We start from the raw sequence: 21935 nt of genomic DNA, 5'->3' as shown, positions 1-21935 counted from the left end.
TATTTTGAAATCCAGAGTAATGTAAACAAAATGCTGGAGGAACTCAGCAGCTCACGCAGCATCTATGGAGAGGAATAAAGAGTCAGTGTTTCAGGCCAAGACCCTTCATCAGGACCCTGCAGCATTTTGTGTGTGTTGCACTAAGTGATTAAAAAAATTATTTTTCATCCCGATACTGTGTAGGCACCATTTATTCTGTACCCACCTGCAGTTCGAGCATTTCTCTCAGGAAAACCATGTTATAGTGCTCTGGGGGAGGGGGTGGGGGGAGGGCGACAGCCCACCACAGCATTCCTAGTGGCCAGCGCTATTTATTGTTCTGGTTTTAAAATGCTGTCCTGGGATTATGGTGGGATGTCCCAAGTTCATTTATTGTTATACTTCAGCTTGTTTTATGCAATTATTCGCATGTGTGTTAGTGGGTCTTGAACCGGGATGTGTAATAATCACCCCTCCTATCTGTATGTGACTGAGGCGGTTCTCTCCCCAGGTCATAGCACCCAGTCTGATTTTGTGCTTGTTGCAATAAAAACGGGTTCAAGTTAAATGAGCTTTTTTCATCTGTCATCATGGACTGAATGCTCATCATATTGGTATCAGGAGTGGGATTAGAAATTGATGGCAAGATCAAACTGCTACAACATTGGATGGAACACCTTGAAACCTGGGAAATAAGTCCAGGGACTCCCAAAGAAGGGATGCCAATGCGGAGGGGGGACTTGGGAACCGAGCTTCATGCTTTCCAGGGAACCCTGATGGGGCAAGCGTACTCAGGTTCCCCAACCCGGGAGACATGGCGGGGCACAATACCCACTTCCCCTGTGGCCTGCACCGAGGAACTCAAGATACCACAGCCATGGGAGGATGGGCACCATGGCAGGCACCACCGATGCCACCAGACCAAGAGGAAGACCAATGGGCCTCAGCAATTCATGCCACGTCCACCCTGAAGTTCCCCAAATACAATAGTGCCAGCCAACATGAGCGTTACCTGGCACAAGTCAAACTTGCCACATGGCACAACAGATACAGCCCCATCAAGCCAGCAGTACGCCTTGCCCTGGTGCTAGAGGGAGGTGCCTCGCGGGCCCTCCTCGACCTAATGCCAGCTGAGCAGCGTGACTACAGGGCCGTCATAGTGGCGTAGGAGCGGCGTTTGGGCAGGGGCCATTGGAGGAGCAATGAGGGAAGAACTGGGCAGCAGGCGGCAATGTGTGGAAGAAAGCCTGGGGGCGTTTGCAGCAGCTCTCTGCCTCTGTGCTCAGCATTACTCCCTCCAGTTCTCTCCCACAGCCCAGGAAGAGCTTACTCTCCACGCCTTTGTAAAGGTGCTGACAATAGAGCACCTTCGGCAGCATGTTCGTCTGAGGTAGCCACCATTGCTGGAGGAGGCGCTGGCAGAAGCAGTTTTAGCCCCCAATGGCATTTCAGCATCATTCCACACACTGTGAACCTGGGCTTGTGTCAGGGCAGAGGAGGAAACTAGCAAGGAGGAGCCTGTGAGACAGGTCCAACCAGTACACCGGACCAACCACGTGCCACAGAGTGATCTCTGCTACCGGTATGGTGAGGCAGGTCAAGTGGCCTGGGACTGCCCACACCATCAGCACCCCACAGCAGGGCACAGCCAAAGGCGCGACCTGCGATCTCCAGCAGAACCCCTCCATTGTCGTCTCTCTGGGTGGGTTGTTTAGGTGAAGAGCAAGGCTTATATGTGGACTACATCTTGGGGGGCATCAGATTCATGTGTTGGTGGACACAGGGTCAACCATCACCATCATCCGTCCCGGTGTCCTCCCCAACATGGAGCAGCCATCCCTGCCTAGGTGGACGACGATGGCAGCCCAGCTGGCTACAGTCCCTGGTGACCGTGTGACGATGAGAAGGAAGAGGCAGCTGCGCATCACAGTGGGGAGAAACAATGTGTGGCTGGCTGACATCTGGGACTCCTGCAACATCGGCCTGGACCTGCTGTCCTGCTGGAGGGGCCTGTGTGGATGCGCTGGGGGCAACACTCTAACTTGATGCTGAAGCTGTGGCTCTCCAGCAGGGCAGCTCCAGGAACCAGACCTGATGGGGGCAGCGACAACCACCAACGGTCTCACAGTGGGCCGCCGTTGTGCAGCACACCACGCGGTGGCCCAACAGAGAAACCAGGGTCAAGCAGTTGTGGTGGTGCTGCAGGTGGCAGCCGGCGGTGAGGTAGACGTCCCCACCGTTGACCAGCAGCTGTGCAGTGAGCAGGTGAGAGTATGGCTGAGCGTGGGACAGCGGCTGGCATGGGTGGAGTTCTCCACCTTGGATCCAGAGAGCAAAGCCCTAAACTCTTCGAGTGGCATGCTGGAGGTGCACGTCAGGCTGCTGTTGTGACTGTGGTCATTTTCCGATGACGACAGACATCGATGGTCCCACGAGGGGACTCCGCACCACGGTGCTATGGTTGGTACACGGGTTGATGGGAGCTGACCATTCCGGGGTGGCAACGGCGTTGGGCAGGCTTCACGAACGCTTCCATTGGCCTTGGTGCAGGCAGGGCGTGGAGCTGATCGTGCACTGCTGCGATGCTTGCACATTCCAGTCTAGGGCGCCAATACAGCAGCAGCTAGTGGGGGCCCCAGTATGCGTTTTCTGATCCACCTGCAAGAAGAGACTATCCCTCAGGCTTGGAAGTTGCTGGAAGGGGCTGGGGGAGGTGCTCGACTGTATCTCTGATGTAGTGCATTGGGTGCAGTTGCCTGAGTGGCAGAAGGTGGCCGTGCTGCACTGGGACCGGTTGGCACCATATCAGCCCTTGGCCACCACTGACCCAGCAAGACTGAAAGAAGGACGTGACACTCCAAGTGCCCTACCTCTTCCCTCACCAAACAGTGCTTCCCATGGGGGAGGGGGGCTTCAAACACCCCACAGTGCTCCAGTCGGTGATATTGACCACTACCTGGTCTTCTGGACTTTTGTTGTTGGCTCTGTAGTTGCCAGGGATGACTGACCCCTCTCCCGGGGGCAGTTTGGCACACCGGGGGTACGCGGTCGACAGCCCGCCCGAGACTAGAGGCTAGCGCTATTTATTCTTCTTGTTTTAAAATGCTTTCGTGGGATTATGGTGGGATGTCCAAGTTCATTTATCGTTGCATTTTAGCTCGGGGTATACAGTTATTCACTTGTGTGTTTGTGGGTCACCCTGACTGTAACTGGAGTGTGTAATAACCACCTCCCCCATCTGTATGTGACTGAGTGGGTCTTCTCCCCAAGTCGGAGCACCCGGTCCGTTTTTGTGCTTGTTGTAATAAAAACGGGTGTTGAGTTAAATGGGCTTTTCTCATCTGTCATCATGGACCAAATGCTTGCCACAATATATTAGCAGCTACCTTGTCAAGGCCCTTCAGAATCTTATATGTTACAATGAGATCATCTCTCATTTCAACTCCAGCTAGTTCCATCAAGGCAGAAATGGATAGGTCCTTGTTTGGTAAGGGGGTTAAGGGGGAAGACAGTAAAGCGGGGTTAAACAAAATCAGCAATGGCTGAATGCAGTGTAGACTAGATGGGCCCAATGGACTGATTCTGCTCTTATGGCTTTACGGTTTTATGATCAAATCAGAACTCCATCACATTTCACACAAGTAGTTAACTCACGTTATAGCTCAGTGATAACAGAAAGCAGCAAGCACCCTTGAAGTGGAAGACACTCCTGCTTGAGATACCTTCAGAAGGAATGTGTTCAAGTATGTTACTTGTTGATGACTTACATTATACGTGAGAGTACACGAGTGGTTTGGAACTTTACACCCTCAATCCAATCATCAGTGCATTATATGCAAGTCTGTTTGATTCTGAACTGCAGTAACAAATGTCTATCAAATGAGTCTGTCAGCTAACAGGTAACTGGATGCTGACAAAAGACTTGCAATTAGCTCTTTCAGAATACAGGAAACAGCTGCCAGTCACATCAATGTGATCATAAGCAATTTGAAACACCCTAATTTAAGTTCAACAGACACCATCTGATTCTTTAATTAAAAATGAATCAAGGCAATGGTCCAAATGTGAATACAATTTAACCTGATTCCCTCTCTAGACCGTAATCTGTGTTATTATGGATTCAGACTGGCCTGGCAGAAGCCAACCTAAGGAAATAATACCGCAGGCACCCTTCTAACATCAAATGTCAAACATACTTGAAGAAGAACCTTCTTTAACTTCCCCTTTCTTTCCTTTCCTCTTAGGCAACACCTCAGGTTCAAGGATGACTTGTTTCCACTACAGGTAAATGGTGATTAATGTAGCCAATGTGATAACCACAGTCCCAGTCACAGGTGTGAGAGGATGTACCTGATCGAGTGAGTGAGTAGCTTGTATGATGGTGCACTTCTGTTTGCAATTGTCTTATCAAAGGTCAAAGTAACTTTATTATCAAAGTACATACGTCACCATATCAACTGTGAGATTCATTTTCTTGCAGGCCTACTCAATAAACCCAATAACCATAATAGAATCAATGAAAGACCGTATCAGCAGTGCAGACCACTAGTCTGCAAAAGATAACAAACTGCGTGAGTACAAAAGGAAAAAACATAATAAGTGTGTAAGTTAATAGATAGATAGATAAATAACAAGAGCATGAGATGAAGAGTCCTGGATAGTGAGTCCATAGGTTGTGAGAACATTTCAGTCATGGGGCAAGTGAAGTTTAGTGAAGTTAAACTCTGGCTCAGGAGCCTGATGGTTGAAGGGTAATAACTGTTCCTGAACCTGGTGATGTGAGTCCTAAGGCTCCTGTACCTTTCTCCTGATGGCAGCAGTGAGAAGAAAGCAAGGCCTGGTGGTGGGGGGTTTCTGATGATAGATGTTGTTTTCCTGCAACAATGCACGTCATAAATGTGCATAATGGTGGAGATGGTTTACATGTATGGACTGGGCCGTATCCACTACTATTTGTAGGATTTTCCATTTGAAAGCATTGGTATTTCCATACCAGGCTGTGATGTAGCCAATGAAAATACTCTCTACCGAACACCTACAGATGTTTGTTAAAGTTTTAGACATCATGCCGAAACTCATGAACATCTAAGGAAGTTGAGGTGCTGTCTTGTTTTCTTCATAATTGCACTTATATGCTAGGCCTAGGACAAGTCCTCTAAAATGATAACACCGAGGAATTTAAAGTTGATAACCCTCTCCAATGCTGATCCTCCAATGACTAGCTCATGGACCTCTGGTTTCCTCCTCCTGAAGTCAATAATCAGCTCTTTGGTCTTGCTGACATTGAGTAAGAGGTTGTTGCTGTGGCACCACTCAGCCAGACTTCCCCTTTACCAAAGGGCACAAAGTTATCATTTGCCATCTTGGTTCTTTCTTCTTTATTTTGAACAAATATGAGCCAGTGGTTCTTGTGAGCAGGTAGGGAAGTCACAGCTTTCCAAGGAGGCATTGAGAACGTCCTTGTATGTCTTCCTCTATCCATCTATAATCTTTTGTTTTGAATGCATCTAGATGATATGGTTTCTTTAAGGAATCTGGTGTTGATTATGGCCTGTCTATTAAAGTCACCAGTGTGTAATTAGGCCCTCCATTCTAGGGATCTGGCCTGGACACTGGTGCTTGTTGGCTTATCTGGCCAGTGTTACATGGTGGCACTTTAATGTCTGCTTACACTGTACTCTCTCTCTAACCATGACACTTTATTCTTCCTTCTGTTATTGCTTTCTTTTGTACTGCCTCAAAGCATTGTTGTGAAGAAATGATCTGTCTGGATGGCATGTGAAACAAGGATTTTCAGTGTACCTTGCACGTGAGACAATAATAAAGGATTTATGAATTTAGCAATATTGTGTGGAAACACAAGAAATTAGGAGCAAGCGGAGGCCACCAGGCCCCTCAAATGGCATTTGATATGATTGTGGCTGATCTGTGCTGGCCTCAACTGTTTATCTATGCCACATGCCATTGGCTTGTGAACTATTCAACACTATGTTTCATTGGTCATCTCATTGGTCTTGTGCTGCATGGAGTGGCTGTTACCATAATCCCTGCAAGAATAGAAACAGCATTAGGCACTGATTGTCCATGTACTGCACAAATGCAGATTCACAGATTCCAATGGTTGGCAAGGAGCATAACTATACACCTGAGTCAGGGGGAACAGCAGACATACAACTCATTTGTCAAGCCTTATAATTCTATCTTTTTATGATCACTATTCCCTTAAAGCCCTCACATCATCAATTAACTCATCTTCATCACACAATGTTAGATTGAAAATGGATTGTTCCCTCATTTGTTCTTGAATATATTAGTCAAAAAAAATCTCTAATTTGTTTCATGGTCAATTTCTCTACCCTATTACTGCAATGATGTTTCTCCAGTTGATATGTAGATTAGCTTCCCTCCTGATTATTGGATTATACTTATTAAATTCTCTTCAAATTAACCTAACTATACTAGACCTACTCACTCTTCCTTCAGTTAGTCCTGACGAAGGGTCTCGGCCTGAAACGTCGACTGCACCTCTTCCTACAGATGCTGCCTGGCCTGCTGCGTTCACTAGCAACTTTGATGTGTGTTGCTTGAATTTCCAGCATCTGCAGAATTCCTGTTGCTATACTAGACCTTGCATTGTTTGTGACCTATATAAAATTCCCGCCAATATGCTGTTTCTTAGTCCTTCCAAACTAATTCAGCTTAAATATAAACAGAAAATTTTGGAAGTACTCAGCAGGCCAGGCTGTATTTGTGGCTAGGGAAACATAGTTAACTCTTTTCAGGTCAAAGATACTTCAGAACCCATTCTTTCATTTTAACCGACCTATAAATCTTTCTGAAACGCGAGGAATTCTGCAGATGCTGCAAATTCAAGCAACACACATCAAAGTTGCTGGTGAACGCAGCAGGCCAGGCAGCATCTATAGGAAGAGGTATAGTCGACGTTTCAGACTGAGCCCCTTCGTCAGGACTGGGTGTCGGCCTGAAACGTCGACTGTACCTCTTCCTCTAGATGCTGCCTGGCCTGCTGCGTTCACCAGCAACTTTGATGTGTGTTGCTATAAATCTTTCTTCTACTTGGAATCTGGTTTACCTCCTGTCCATGTCCAAATAAGCAAGTCAGTCAAAGCAAATTCTGAGAAGAAATTGCAATATAATTGATTTGGTCTGAATGAATTCTGCACCCGTTTAGTAAAAGACACTGCCTGTTTCGTAAAATCTCTTCTAGTGATAGTTAGCAGGTTACTATGCTGTAACTAATATCTGTCCCTCACTCACTTTAGATGTTTATCTAAAATACGTTGCATGGGGCGCTGCCATAACCAGCACAAATTGATGGCTCTGTTTCACATATTAAGATGTTGATGCTTCATTACTGACAATGTACTTTGATGAATTATAAAGGTACATAGAAGATGAATGTAAAATTAAGGTATTCATTTTATAAATCCTCTTTGTGTTCCCCATCATCAGAAGAATCCATGAATATAACTTCTGATAACTATGGGTCACGTTCGTCAACTAGACTTTTTGTTGTTCGCTTTCACTACATGTACCTCATTTATCAGTGGAACTTTCAGAAAGGTTCAGCTGGAATTTTATACGCCAGCACTTTTCACCTGGATATTAATCTCACCGTAAGAATGTTCCATGTTTACTGCAGCCCTTACTTAGGTCCATTAGGTAGCATGAACGAACATAATTTTTACAGTTGTTGTCTTAAGTGCCTGCCAAATGCCAAACCTTGGCTGCTTTCCTGAGGCAGTGAGAAACACGGACAGAATCCATGGAGGGGAGACTAGTTTTGTGACTATTAATGGCTGGGGTTAGTGAGGGAGGATGTGTCAGTCCCAGTCAGTTAGGATTGGCAACAACATCTCCTCCTCAGTCTCCATCAGCACAGATGCACCACAAGGCAGTGTGCTTAGCACCCTGCTTTATTCACCATATACTTATAACTGTGTGGCTAGGCACAGTTCCAATGCCATATTTCAGTTTGCTGATGACACCACTGTCATTGACTGAATAAAAGGTGGAGATAAATCATCATAAAGGAGGGAGACCAAAAATTTGGCTGAGTGGTGCCAAAAAAACAACCTCTCATTCAATGTCAGCTAGACCCGGTAGCACTCACATCTACAGTGATGAAATGCTTTAGATTAGATTAGATTAGATTATAAGGTCACACAGTCCTCTTTTATTGTTATTTAGTAATGCATGCATTAAGAGATGATACAAATTGTTCCTCCAGAATGATATCACAGAAACACAAGACAAATCAAGAGTAAAAAAACTGACAAAAACCACATAATTATAACATATAGTTACAGCAGTGCAAAGCAATACTGTAACTTGATGAAGAACAGACCATGGGCTCGGTAAAAAAAAGTCTCAAAGTCTCTCGAAAGTCCTATCATCTCACGCAGACGGTTGAAGAGAGAAATTCTCCCTGCCATGAGCTTCCAGCACCGCAAACTTGCCGATGCAGCATCCTGGAAGCACCCGACCACAGTCCAACTCTGAGTCCGTCCGAAAACTTCGAGCCTCCGACCAGCCCTCCAACACTGAGCACCGAGCACCATTTCTGCTGAGCACTTCGACCCCAGCCCCGGCAATAGGCAAAGCCGAGGATTTGAGGCCTTCCCTTCCGGAGATTCTCGGTCGCACAGTAGCAGCGGCAGTGAAGCAGGCATTTCAGAAATTTCTCCAGATGTTCCTCTGTGCTTCTTACGTCTGTCTCCATCAAATCAGGATTGTGCATGGTACCTACTTAACAAATACCGATATCATTTCAGAGCGGCCACGCGCACTGCGTCGCGCTGCCATCTTCACCTCCCCTCCAATCCAACCTTTGAGACGTTGGTCATGACTAGACTAAACTCTTAACTCATCAAGGACCTGGACCCATTGCAATTTGACTATTGCTACAATAGCTCAATGGCAGCTGCAATCTCAATGGCTCTTCACATACCCTTAGACCACCTGGACAACAGAAACACCTACGTCAGGATGCTGTTCATCGACTATAGCTCAGCATTTAATATCATTATTCCCACAATCCTGATAGAGAAGTTGCAGAACCTGGGCCTCTGTACCTCCCTCTGCAATTGGATCCTCGACTTCCTAACTGGAAGACCACAGTCTGTGTGGATTGGTGATAGTATCTCCTCCTCACTGACGATCAACACTGGTGCACCTCAGGGGTGTGTGCTTAGCCCACTGCTCTACTCTCTATATACCCATGACTACGTGGCTAGGCACAGCTCAAATACCATCTATAAATTTGCTGATGATACAACCAGAGGTCCATGAGCCAGTCCTCATCAGGGGATCAGAGATGGAGAGGGTCAGCAACTTTAAATTCCTTGGTGTTATCATTTCTGAGGATCTGTCCTGGTTTTAGCATGTAAGTGCAATTATGACGAAATTATTAAGCACCTCTACTTTCTTAGAAGTTTGCGAAGATTCAGCTTACCATCTAAAACAGTGACAAACTTCTACAGATGTGTGGTGAATAGTATATTGACTGGCTGCATCATGGCCTGGTTTGGAAACACCAATGCCCTTGAATGGAAAAGCCTACAAAAGTAGTAGATAGGGTTCAGTCCATCACGGGAAAAACCCTCCCCTCCATTGAGCACATCTACACAGAGTGCTGCAGCAGGAAAGCAGCATCCATAATCAAGGACCCCTACCATCTTGGCCATGTTCTCTTCTCCCTGCTGCCATCAGGAAGAAGGTACAGAAACCTCAGGACTCACACCATCTGGTTCATGAACTATTATTACTCCTCAACCATCAGGCTCTTGAACCAGAGGGGATAATTTTACTCAAATTCACCCGCCATATCACTGAACTGTTCCCACAACTTACAGATCTGATTTTAAAGGATTCTTCATCTCATGTTCTTGATATTTATTGTTTATCTATTATTGGTATTATTTCTTTTTTTTCTTTTTTGTATTTGCAGAGCTTGTTGTCTTCTACACATTGATTGTTTGTTAGTTCTGCTGGGTGCAGTCTTTTATTGATTCTATTGCGTTTCTTGTATTTACTCTGAATGCCGGCAAGAAAATGAATCTCAGGATCGTATATGGTGACATATATATATATTTTCATATTAAATTTACTTTGAACATTGATAATGTGTAGTCAATTCAAAGTGAAGAAAGATTAGTTTTGATCAATGAAGTTATCTGGTTGTAATCATGAATTTACTAATTGGCTACTGTAATAGATTCTCCAATCAAAGTCATACTTCTAATATGTGACTAACTATACTACTGGGAACTGCCAGATGTAATTATTGGGCTGTAAAAATTGGCAGGTATCTTTAAGTTTTAAGATGAAATGCTAGCTTTAATATGTATGTTGTTATAGTTAAGTTAAACAATTATTAATATGCAATCTCAATATAGTTTTAAAGCCTGAAGATTAAAAAAAATACAGTGTATAATTGATTCTGCATTAAGGTTCTGAAGTACTTGGTCAAGCAAGTCTTCACATGAAATTGGAGTCATACTGCGTGGAAACAAGTCCTTTAGCCCACTCAGTTCATGCCAGTCACTGTGAAATGAATAAACTCATTCCACACTAATTCTATTATTCTCCCCACATTCCCAGAAACTTGTCCCAGCTTCCTTCAACAGCTAAATGCACTAGGGTCAACTAACAATGGTCAATTAACTTATCAGCCTCTATGCCATTGATAATGTGGAAAGAAACCAGAATACCTGTGGGAAACTCAGAGTCATGGGGGGACATCTGAACTCCACACAGACTGAACCGGAGGTCAGAATTGGACATGGGTCACTGGAACCGTGAGGTAGCAGCCCTACTAGCTGTACCAGAGAGCTGACTGTTGATGATGTCATAACACTTGGCCTATTCGCAAATTTACAGAATCAAAAAAAGACAACTGAACATCATTTTGTAAAAACAATGTTAGAGGCTATCATGACATTGTGGAAGATAAGTGCCACTGAAATAAACTAGGAATCAAGCGGAAGGTCTTTGTTTCTACAGGCAAGTAGCTGCTACAATATTTGCTACAAAATGGATTTCAGTTAAGGCAACATAAATAAACAGACAGTCAAAACCATAAACATTGACAACATCTGACAAAGCTGGAAACCTTAAATAAAAAGCAGAAAATGCAGGAAATACCAACAAATCAGGCAGCATCTGCGGAGAGGGAAACAGAGTTAATGTTTTAGATGTCAGCTTCCATTAGAAATCAAAATGAAGCATTTCAATCATTTTTTTGTTTTATTGCAATTACATGGAACTTGCATATTAGAAAATATTTTACAGTTTTTTTTAGTTTGGATGTCGCACATAAAATGAATGGTATATCACTGATAACAGTGATAATACCTAGAAAAAAATAATGGTTTAAAAATAATGTGAATATTCCTTTGGGGCTAGAGTCTCTTCCGTTAATGAAGTTACTCGAAGGGCAATCTTGATTATTGCTGTAAATCATTTTGGACCTTAAAACTCGTAATGTGCATTACTTTTGGGAGGGCGTTAAATTGACAAGAAACTGACAAAGTTTGTTTCACTCGGATGATGGCTTTGATTGTACAAATGGGCACAATGGATGACAAAGAAAAAAGAAAATGTGAAAGGAAGTGAATTACAGCGTACAATTTCATCATGTACAAAGAGAACTGATGATGTGAGTAGATCTGCCGTGGCATAGTGCACAGTCTCTTGTAGTCAAAACCCACCTTCATAAACACTGAAATGTTGGTTCTTGCACTTTATTTGTAACACTTGATACTGAAGTGTTCATGGGATGCAAGTCCATCCACTAAATGGGTATCAATTATCAGCAAAATCTTCTTCCAGGGAGACTACTCCATGGCCACTCAGGCAAACTCCCAAAAGGAGTAAGAAAGCAGAAACTTGGTACAAGACTCCAACTCTTGCTCAATATCAGAGACCACTATAGGACACCATGTGTACAATTTGGATACCCCCTATTGTCCTAGTAATTACTGGCTGTGTATTATGCTATAGTTTCAGAAGGAATACCCAGCCTTGTGGGGGCTTGTCAACTCCAGCTCCTCAGACTATGTCCTGGGATAGAAGGACATCAACTGTGGTTTCACCTTTGTAGGCAACTCTTCCATGATACACTCAGCAACTTGAGGCAATACCCCATTGCTATCAGCTGTCTGACTGAATTTAAGTACTGTTGATCCATCATCAACACTTGGTTTTGTGTTTCTTCACAGCAGTTATCCCTGGAACTGGAAAACCACTGTGAGCACTTGTGTTTCTAAGGCATTCCCCAAATTTGTAAACAATAGTATAATCATGTGCTCCAAGGTCAAAGCCCGTCTTTGAACTTGTATGGAAACCATTAGAGGTACAGACTTTATTTCACAGAACAAGGAAATCAAGGGTTTGTGATCTGAGTGAATGGTGAACTCACCTCATCAATGAAATCTTGGAACTTCAGTACTACAATCATGTTGGCAAAGTTCCATTCCCCAGCTGAAGCTACTCTTCTCTGCTGTAGTGTTCTGAGCATAAACCCTACTAGCTTTTTGATGTCACCATCCATCTGATGGGACAACATAGACGTATCACAAGAGGAGATTAACTATGGAGCTGTCAATGAGCACATCAGCAGAGTAGATAATTCTTTGCAAGGCTTTTTTCTTAAGCATCGAACCACCTCCAGTTCACATTCTTTCACAATCATTGGTGCTATGGAGCTAAGAGCTTTGCTGGATTTTGCCAGATTTCATTTTAAAAATGCAACATTTCTAGGTTGTATATCTTCAGCTCAGTTACATTAGTTGGGGATGGAGCATTGGCTTCTACCATCTCTTGAATTTGGTGCAGCCCTTTAGTATCCACATAGTATTCCAATAACTGTAACATTTTCACTTCCCTTTCTTTAAAGATAGGCCTCTCTTACAGTCTTCCAAATTCCTCAAGCATTCTCCTCTTGAGGTTTCCTTAACCAGGAGTCTGCATCCATGTCGGAGGAACCTTTCCATGTTTCTCTGAATGATTGTAGGTGCAGATGAAATGCCAAGAGGTAGTCAGTTATATGCAAGCAAGTCCTTGTGTATGTTGACAGCAAACTACATAAATTTTGAGTGCTTTCTCTTCATTTCTTACTTTTATATTGTTTGCTCAACTTTAATTTCCATTTATTCCTACAAGTTCTGGTTAAGTGGCCTTTTAAACTACACTTGTGACCCTATTTTTGCCTGAACAAATAGGCTTTCCTGAGAGTGGTAGCAGTGTGATCACATGAGTCAAGTAAAACATTCAAGATACATTGTAAGTCTTCGGAGTGTGCTATGACAGCATTGTCATGCACATATTGAAGCTCCATGATAGTGGTGGTGCTAACCTTGTTCTTGGCCTTGAACCAGTTGAGATTGAAATGCCTGTTAACAAACCTGTAAACAATTGGGATTCCCTGTGGCAGGTCGTGGCCAATGAGGTGAAGGATGGAAGCAATAAAGATGGCAAATAGTGTGGGTGCAGTGATACAGTCCTGTGTGACATGTCATCGTGCAGTAGCCTCAGTATTTGTAAGTACTTGTCAAGACAAGTACCTATCAACCAACCTTGGCATTGAAGTCCCCTAATAGACTTATCCAATCCTCCTGGGGGATTTTCAACAGTGTTACATTTAGGCAGGCATAGACGGCTTCTTTTTCATACTCATGTGAGTCCAAAAAACTCTCAATGGTTGGCGTCTGGCAAACACCAAAAGGACTGCCGTGAGACGTCCACTGATCTCCAAGTGAAGTCGAGAGAGACAACTGCCAAGCTGTTTTTTATTGCAAACCTAACACCATGGACCCTGGGCTCATCAGCTGCCTTCCCTTTCCAGAAGACTCTTCTCCTCCCTCAGTTGCCCTTCACCTGCCAGATGGTTTCAGAAAGAGCAGCTAAGTCAATTTGGCATCTCCTCACAAACAAGAGAAAACCTGCAGGTGCTGGAAATCGGAGCAACACACACAAAACACTGAAGTTACTCAGCAGGCCAGGCAACATCTACGGAAAAAAAGTAGAGTCAACGTTTTGGGCTGAAACCCCTCAACAGGACTGGAGGAAAAAAAGCTGAGGGCTAGATTTAAAAGGTGAGAGGAGGGGAGAAAGAACCATCAGGTGATAGGTGAAACTTGGAGAGGGAGGGATGAAGAAAAGAGCTGGGAAGTTGGTTGATGAAAGAGACAGAAAGCCATGGAAGAAAGAAAAAGGGGGAAGGAGCACCAGAGGGAGGCAATAGGTGGGCAAGGAGATGAGGTGAGAGAGGGAAAAGAGAAACGGAGAAGGGGTGGGGATTGGGTGCATTGCTGGGTGTATGGGAAATCAATGTTTATGCCATTGGGTGGAGGCTACTCAAATCGAATATAAGGTGTTGTTCTTCCAACCTAAATGTGGCTTCATCACGAAAATGGAGGAGGCCATGGATGGACGTATCAGAATGGGTGGCTTCTTCTACATCGGTGAGACGTGATGTAGTTTGGGAGACCACTTCACTGAGAATCTACGCTCCACGCCAGAACAAGCGGGATCTCCCAGTGGCCACCCATTTTAATTCCACTTCTCATTCCCATTCCAATATGTCCATCCATGGCCTCCTCCACTTTTGCAATGAGGCCACACTTAGGTTGGAGGAACAACACCTTGTACAGTATTCCGTTTGGGTAGCTTCCAACCTGATGGCATGAAGTTCGATTTCTCAAGTGTCCAGTAATACCCCCTCCTTCTCCTTTTCCCATCCACTTTTCCCTCTCTTGCCTCATCTCCTTGCCCACCCATCACCTCCTTTGGTTCTCCTCCCCCCTTTTCCTGTCTTCCATGGCCTTCTGTCTCTTTCACCAATCAACTTCCCAGATCTTTGCATCATCCCTTCCCCTGCAGGTTTCACCTATCACCTGATGGTCCTCCCTTCCCTCCCCCCACCTTTTAAATCTACTCCTCAGCTTTTTTTCTCCAGTCCTGCCAAAGGACTTCGGCCCTAAACATCAGCGGTTTACTCTTTTCCATAGATGTCGTCTGGCTTGCTGAGTTCCTCTAGCATTTGTGTGTGTTGCTTGGCATCTCCTCAGTTCTCTGGCGGTGATCACAGTTTTCCTCTCTCTTCAATCACTGATTACACTATCAGAATATGCATGTTCCATGCTCCAAATGTTTTCTTCCTTGTTTCTCTCTGCCTAGGGTGATCCCTCTGGTTGTGGCGATCCTGTCAGGACGTTGAGGTAGGCTGTTTTTTAGGGCACCTTTACCAGCCCCTTCCCGAGTGGGGTGAGCAAAGTGGATCCTAAATAGGCCTGTTGAACCATGGGTGCAGTTGCTGAAGTGCTCTTTCTGCCCACCAGCTGATTCAAACGCCCATTGCCCAATGTGCCTGCTCATGACTAGTGGATTCTGGACCTCACAATTCTGCCCCCTTTGCCACTTGTTGGTTGCCACAGGATTTAATCTAGGATGTTAGAGTGGATTCCCTTAATGGAGAGCATTTGTTTAATATGGGGAGGTTGATGCACAGACAGCCCTTGGCAGATCGGGACAGGGAGTGCAAGGTGATTGGGGATCCTTCGCTGCTGTGAGCTTCCTTTGTCTTCACTGATGTTGTGATGTGTGGGCACATGGCCAAGTGGTTAAGGCTTTCGACTAGTGATCTGAAGGTCGTGAGTTCGAGCCCCAGCCAAGGCAGCGTGTTGTGTCTTTGAGCAAGGCACTTAATCACACAGTGCTCTGCGACGACACTGGTGCCAAGCTGTATGGGTCCTAATGCCCTTCCCTTGGACAACATCAGTGTCATGGAGAGGGGAGACTTGCAGCATGGGCAACTGTTGGTCTTCCATACAACCTTGCCCAGGCCTGCGCCCTGGAGAGTGAAGACTTTCCAGGTGCAGATCCATGGTCTTGCAAGACTAACGGATGCCTTTATTGTTGTGATGTGTCATCATCTTCCAAGAGCTCCACCACTGAGGTCTTGTTTAGATCGCACTTTGTTTGGAACTTCCCCCTTGACCCAGCCAGGAGCTAAACCCCAGATGGCATTGCTCTGGGTATCTCAAGTACTCACAGGCCTATCACCACGGCAATCCTTGGAGAATGCTTACAGCTGATGGGAAAATCAGAATAACAAATCTGAATGTTCTTTCTTTATTTAAATGCTTGCTTTCTTTGATCATCCAATTGTGATGATACACTTGTATATCACTCACTTGCAGTCAATCAGCATGAAAAACTCCAGAGATAAAATGCAAAACCAGATTTTAAATCTGAATTAACTTAGACCATAAGACATACAAGTACAGTTAGGCCATTTGGCCCATCAAGTCTGTTATGCCATTCCATCATTATTATGGTTAATTTATTATGCAAATGTCACTCCACTTTTCAAGAAGTGAGAGAGGCAGAAGAAAGGAAATTATAGGGCAGTTAGTCTGACCTCAGTGGTTGGGAAGATGTTGGAGTCAATTGTTAAGGATGTGGTTTCAGGGTACTTGAAGGCACATGATAAAATAAGCCGGAGTCAGCATGGTTTCCTCAAGGGAAAATCTTGCCTGACAAATCTGTTGAAATTCTTTGAAGAAACAAGCAGGATAGACAAAGGAGAATTGGTCGATGTTGTGTACTTGGATTTTCAGAAGGCTTTTGACAAGGTGCCACACATTAGGCTGCTTAACAAGCTATGAGCCCATAGTGTTGCAGGAAAGATTCTAGCATGGATAACGCAGTGGTTGATTGGCAGGAGGTAAAGATTGGGAATATAGGGAGCCTTTTCTGACTGGCTGCCAGTGACTAAAGGTGTTCCACAGGGGTCTGTGTGGGTCCGATTCTTTAATCATTATATGTCAATGATTTTTATGATGGACTTGATCGCTTTGTTGCAAAGTTTGCAGACAATATGAAGATAGGTGGAGGGACAGGAATTAGGCAGATTAGGAGAATGGGCAACAAAGTGACAGATGGGATACCATGTTGGAAAGTGTATTGCCATGCACTTTGGTAGAAGAAATGAAAATACAAAAATCTGAGGATTTGGGAGTCCTTGTGCAGAATTCCCTGAAGGATAGTTTGCAGGTTGAGTCTATGGTGAGGAAGGCAAAGATGATGTAAGTATTCCTTTCAAGAGGACTAAGACTATAAAAGCAAGGATGTAATGTTGAGACTTTATAAAGCATTGGTGAGGCCTCACTTGGAGTATTGTGTGCAGTTTTGGGCCCCTTATCTTGGAAAGGATGTGCTGAAACTGGAGAGGATTAAAAGGAGGTTCACAAGAATGATTCCTGGATTAAGCAGGGGTGTTTGATGATCCTGGACCTGTATTCACTGGAATTTGGAAGAAGGAGTGGTGACCTAATTGAAACCTACTGAATGATAAAAAGCCTTCATAGAGTGGACGTGGAGAGGATGTTTCCTAGGGTGGGAGAGTCTGAGACCAGAGGGCACAGCCTCGGAATAGAGGACTGTTCTTTTAGAACAGAGATAAAGAGGAATTTCTTTAGCCAGAGAGTGGTGAATCTGTGGAATTTGTTGCCACGACCAGTTTTTATGTATACTTAAGGCAGAGGGTGATGGACTCTTGATTGGTCAGGACATGGAGTGATATGGGGAGTAAGCAGGAGATTGGGGCTGAGAGGGACGGTGAATCAGCCATGATGAAATGGTGGAGCAGACTTGATGGTCCAAATGGCCTAATGCTGCTCCTATACCTTATGGTCTTATTATTCTTCTCAACCCCATTCTCCTGGCTTCTTCCCACAAACTTTGTTGTCCTTACTAATCAAAAACCTAACAACCTCCGCTTTGAATATATCCAATAACTTGATCTCTGCAGCCGCCTGTGGCGATGAATTCCACAGATTCACTACCCACTACCTAAAGAAATTTCTCCTTATCTCTGTTCTAAAGGGACGTCCTTCTATTCTGAGGCTGTTCCTTCTGGTCCTAGATTCCTCCACCAGAGAAAGCATCCTCTCCAAGTCCACTCTTTCCATGTCTTTCAATATTTGGTAGGCTTCAATGAGATCTCCTTTTATTCTTCTAAACTTTAGGGAGTTCTTCAGAAACTTCAGAGAGCCATCAAACTCTCCTTGTACATTAACCCTTTCATTCCCAGGATTAGCCTTGTGAGCCTCCTCTGGACCCTCTCCAATGCCAATGCACCGTTTCTTAGATAAATGTCCGACACAGCTCACAATATTTCTAGTGTGGTCTTACCACTGCCTTTTAAAGCCTCGGCATAACATCCTTGCTTTTATATTCTAGCCATCTCGAAACGTATGCTAACACTGCATTTGCCTCCCTTACTACTACTCAACTTACAAGTTAACCTTTAGGGAATCCTACACAAGGACTTCCAAATCCTGTTGTAACTCTGATTTCAGAATTTTCTACCCGTTTACTAAATAATCTAAGCCTATTATCAAAGTGCATGACCATACACTTCCCCACACTATATTCCTTCTGCCGCTTCTTTGTCCATTCTCCCAATCTTTCCAATTCCTTCTGCAGACTCACTGCTTCCTCAACACTCCCTGCCCTTCCACCTATCTTTGTATGGTCAGCAAATCTGGCCACAAAGCTATCAATTCTGTCATCCAAAACATTAACATGTAATGTGAAAAAAGTCGTCCCAACACCCATCTCTGTGCAACACTACTACTCACTGGCAGCCAACCAGAAAAGGTCCCTTTATTCACATTTGTTGCCTCTTGTCAGTCAGTCAGTCTTTTTAATTTTTATTTAGAGACACAATGCAGAACCTGCCCTTCTGGCTCACAGCCCATTCTGCTCTGCAAAACGCCTATTTCACCCATGTGTAATCACAGACAATTGATAGTGACCAATTAACCTATTAATTGCTACGACTCTGGACTGTGAGAGGAAACCAGAGCACTCAGAGGAAACGCCCAGAGTCACAGGGAGAACATACAATCTCCCCACAGACGGCACTGGAATTGCCACAGAGCTCTGATGCTCCAAGCTGTAATAGAGTTGTACTACCTGCTATGGCACCTTGGCAACCCAGGGATCTTTGTTCCTGTAATACCATGGGCTCTTATCTAATTTAGCAGCCTCATGTGCAGAATCTTGTTAAAGGCCTTCTGAAAATCCATGGAGACAACATCTGCTGACTCTCCTTTGTCTATCCTGTCTGTTATTTCCTCAAAGAATTCTAACAGATTAGTCAGGCAAGATTACCCCTTAAGAAAACCATGCTTACTTCAACCTATTTTATCAAGTGTATCCGAATTTCCCAAAACATCCTCCTTAATAATGGACTGCAACGTCTTCCCAACCATTGAAGTCAGGCTAACTGCCTATTTTTCCCAATCTTTTGCCTCCCTCGCTTCTTAAAGAATGGAGTGACATTTGCAATTTTCCAGTCCTTTGGAACCATTCTAGAATCTAGTGATTCTTGAAAGATCACTAGTAATACCTCCACAATCTCTTCAGCTACCTCTTTCAGAACCCTGCAATGTAGTCAATCTGGTCCAGGTGACTTATCTACCTTCAGACCTTTCAGCTTCCCAAGTATCACTCACTTATGCCCCTTAACACTCTTGAATTTCTGGCATACTGTTAGTGTCCGCCAGATGCTGTCTTTGACTTTTCTTATCAGCCCCAGTTGTGTGTTTAGGATACTTTTTTAGGATATATGCATACTGTGTTTTCTGAATTGCTCCCTGAAACTCCAGCCATTGCTGTCCTGCTGTCATCCCTCCTAGTGTCCCCTTCCAATTAACTTTGGCTAGATCTTCTCTCATGCCTCTGTAGTTCACTGTAATACTGATACATCTGATTTTAGCTTCTCCCTCTCAAAATGCTGGGTGAATTCTGTCACATTATTAACATTGTGTCCTAAGGTTTCCTTTACCTTAAACTATATGGATTTTAGTAAGGCATTTGACAAGGTTCCACACGGTAGGCTTATTCAGAAAGTTAGAAGGCATGGGATCCAGGGAAGTTTGGCCAGGTGGATTCAGAATTGGCTTGCCTGCAGAAGGCAGAGGGTGGTGGTGGAGGGAGTACATGCATATTGGAGGATTGTGACTAGCGGTGTCCCACAAGGATCTGTTCTGGGACCTCTACTTTTCGTGATTTTTATTAACGACCTGGATGTGTGGGTAGAAGGGTGGGTTGGCAAGTTTGCAGATGACACAAAGTTTGGTGGTGTTGTAGATAGTGTAGAGGATTGTCAAAGATTACAGAGAGACATTGATAGGATGCAGAAGTGGGCTGAGAAGTGGCAGATGGAGTTCAACCCAGAGAAGTGTGAGATGGTACACTTTGGAAGGATAAACTCCAAGGCAGAGTACAAAGTAAATGGCAGGATACTTGGTAGTGTGGAGGAGCAGAGGGATCTCGGGGTACATGTCCACAGATCCCTGAAAGTTGCCTCACAGGTAGATAGGGTAGTTAAGAAAGCTTATGGGGTGTTAGCTTTCATAAATTGAGGGATAGAGTTTGAGTCGCGATGTAATGATGCAGCTCTATAAAACTCTGGTTAGGCCAAACTTGGAGGACTGTGTCCAGTTCTGGTCGCCTCACTATAGGAAGGATGTGGAAGCATTGGAAAGGGTACAGAGGAGATTTACCAGGATGCTGCCTGGTTTAGAAAGTATGCATTAAGATCAGAGATTAAGGGAGCTAGGGCTTTACTCTTTGGAGAGAAGGAGGATGAGAGGAGACATGATAGAAGTGTACAAGATAATAAGAGGAATAGATAGAGTGGATAGCCAGCGCCTCTTCCCCAGGGCACCACTGCTCAATACAAGAGGACATGGCTTTAAGGTAAGGGGTGGGAGGTTCAAGGGGGATATTAGAGGAAGGTTTTTTACTCAGAGAGTGGTTGGTGTGTGGAATGCACTGCCTGAGTCAGTGGTGGAGGTAGATACACTAGTGAAGTTTAAGAGACTACTAGACAGGTATATGGAGGAATTTAAGACAGGGGCTGATATGGGAGGCAGGGTTTGAGGGTCGGCACAACATTGTGGGCCAAAGGGCCTGTACTGTGCTGTACTATTCTATGTTCTATTCTATGTTCTCTCTAATCAAATCTGGTTTACTACACAAGACCTAATCCAACATTGCCTTTTCGCCAGTGGGCTCAACCACAAGCTGCGCCAAAGAGCCATCTTGTCAGCATCCTGTAACTTCCATCTTTTGGGATGCAGCAGCAACCTGATTTTCCCAATCTACCTGAATATTAAAATCATCATGACTATTGTAACATGTCCTTTTTTACATGCCTTTTCTATCTCCTGTTGTAACTTGTACCCCACATTCTGGCTGTTGCCTGTGTATAACTCCCATCAAGGTCTTTTACCTTGGCAGCTTCTGAACACTACCCACAAGGATTCTACATGTTCCGATCCTATGTCACCTCTTCGTAAGGATTTTATTTCAGGTTTTACAAACAGAGCCACCCCACCCCCTCTGCCTACCTGCCTACCTTTTTGATATAATACGTATCCTTGGATGTTAAGCTTCCAACTATGTTCCAGTGCAGTCCAGTCAAAGTGCATTTGGTAACAAGTGTGAACGTACCATTAAGGTGGGGTCTACGTGAGCTGCTAACTGAGAAACAATTATACATTGATTTTTGCATTTGCATTGTACCTTTTTAAATCATTACTGCCTAAGATGCTTAACAATGAAAATATATTGCTTTAGTAACCTAAAATGTAGCAAGCTCTCTCAGACAAACAGCTGATAATAGAGAAGAGATAAATATTGACCCCATCTTCCCTTTTCCGTGTAATAATATCAATGGAACTCTTATGTCCTCTTTTAATTATCACCTAGGCTTCATTGAACATCTCACTCAAAGTCTCTGATACTGGATTACTCTGGAATACAAATTTGATTTCAATTCCTGTTTGTCATTGGAAAATTGAAACATAGAAACATAGAAAATAGGTGCAGGAGTAGGCCATTCGGCCCTTCGCGCC

This window comes from Mobula birostris, chromosome 8, assembly GCF_030028105.1.
Source record: "Mobula birostris isolate sMobBir1 chromosome 8, sMobBir1.hap1, whole genome shotgun sequence".
Lineage (NCBI taxonomy): Eukaryota > Metazoa > Chordata > Chondrichthyes > Myliobatiformes > Myliobatidae > Mobula > Mobula birostris.
Note: the sequence above shows the minus strand (reverse complement) of the source record.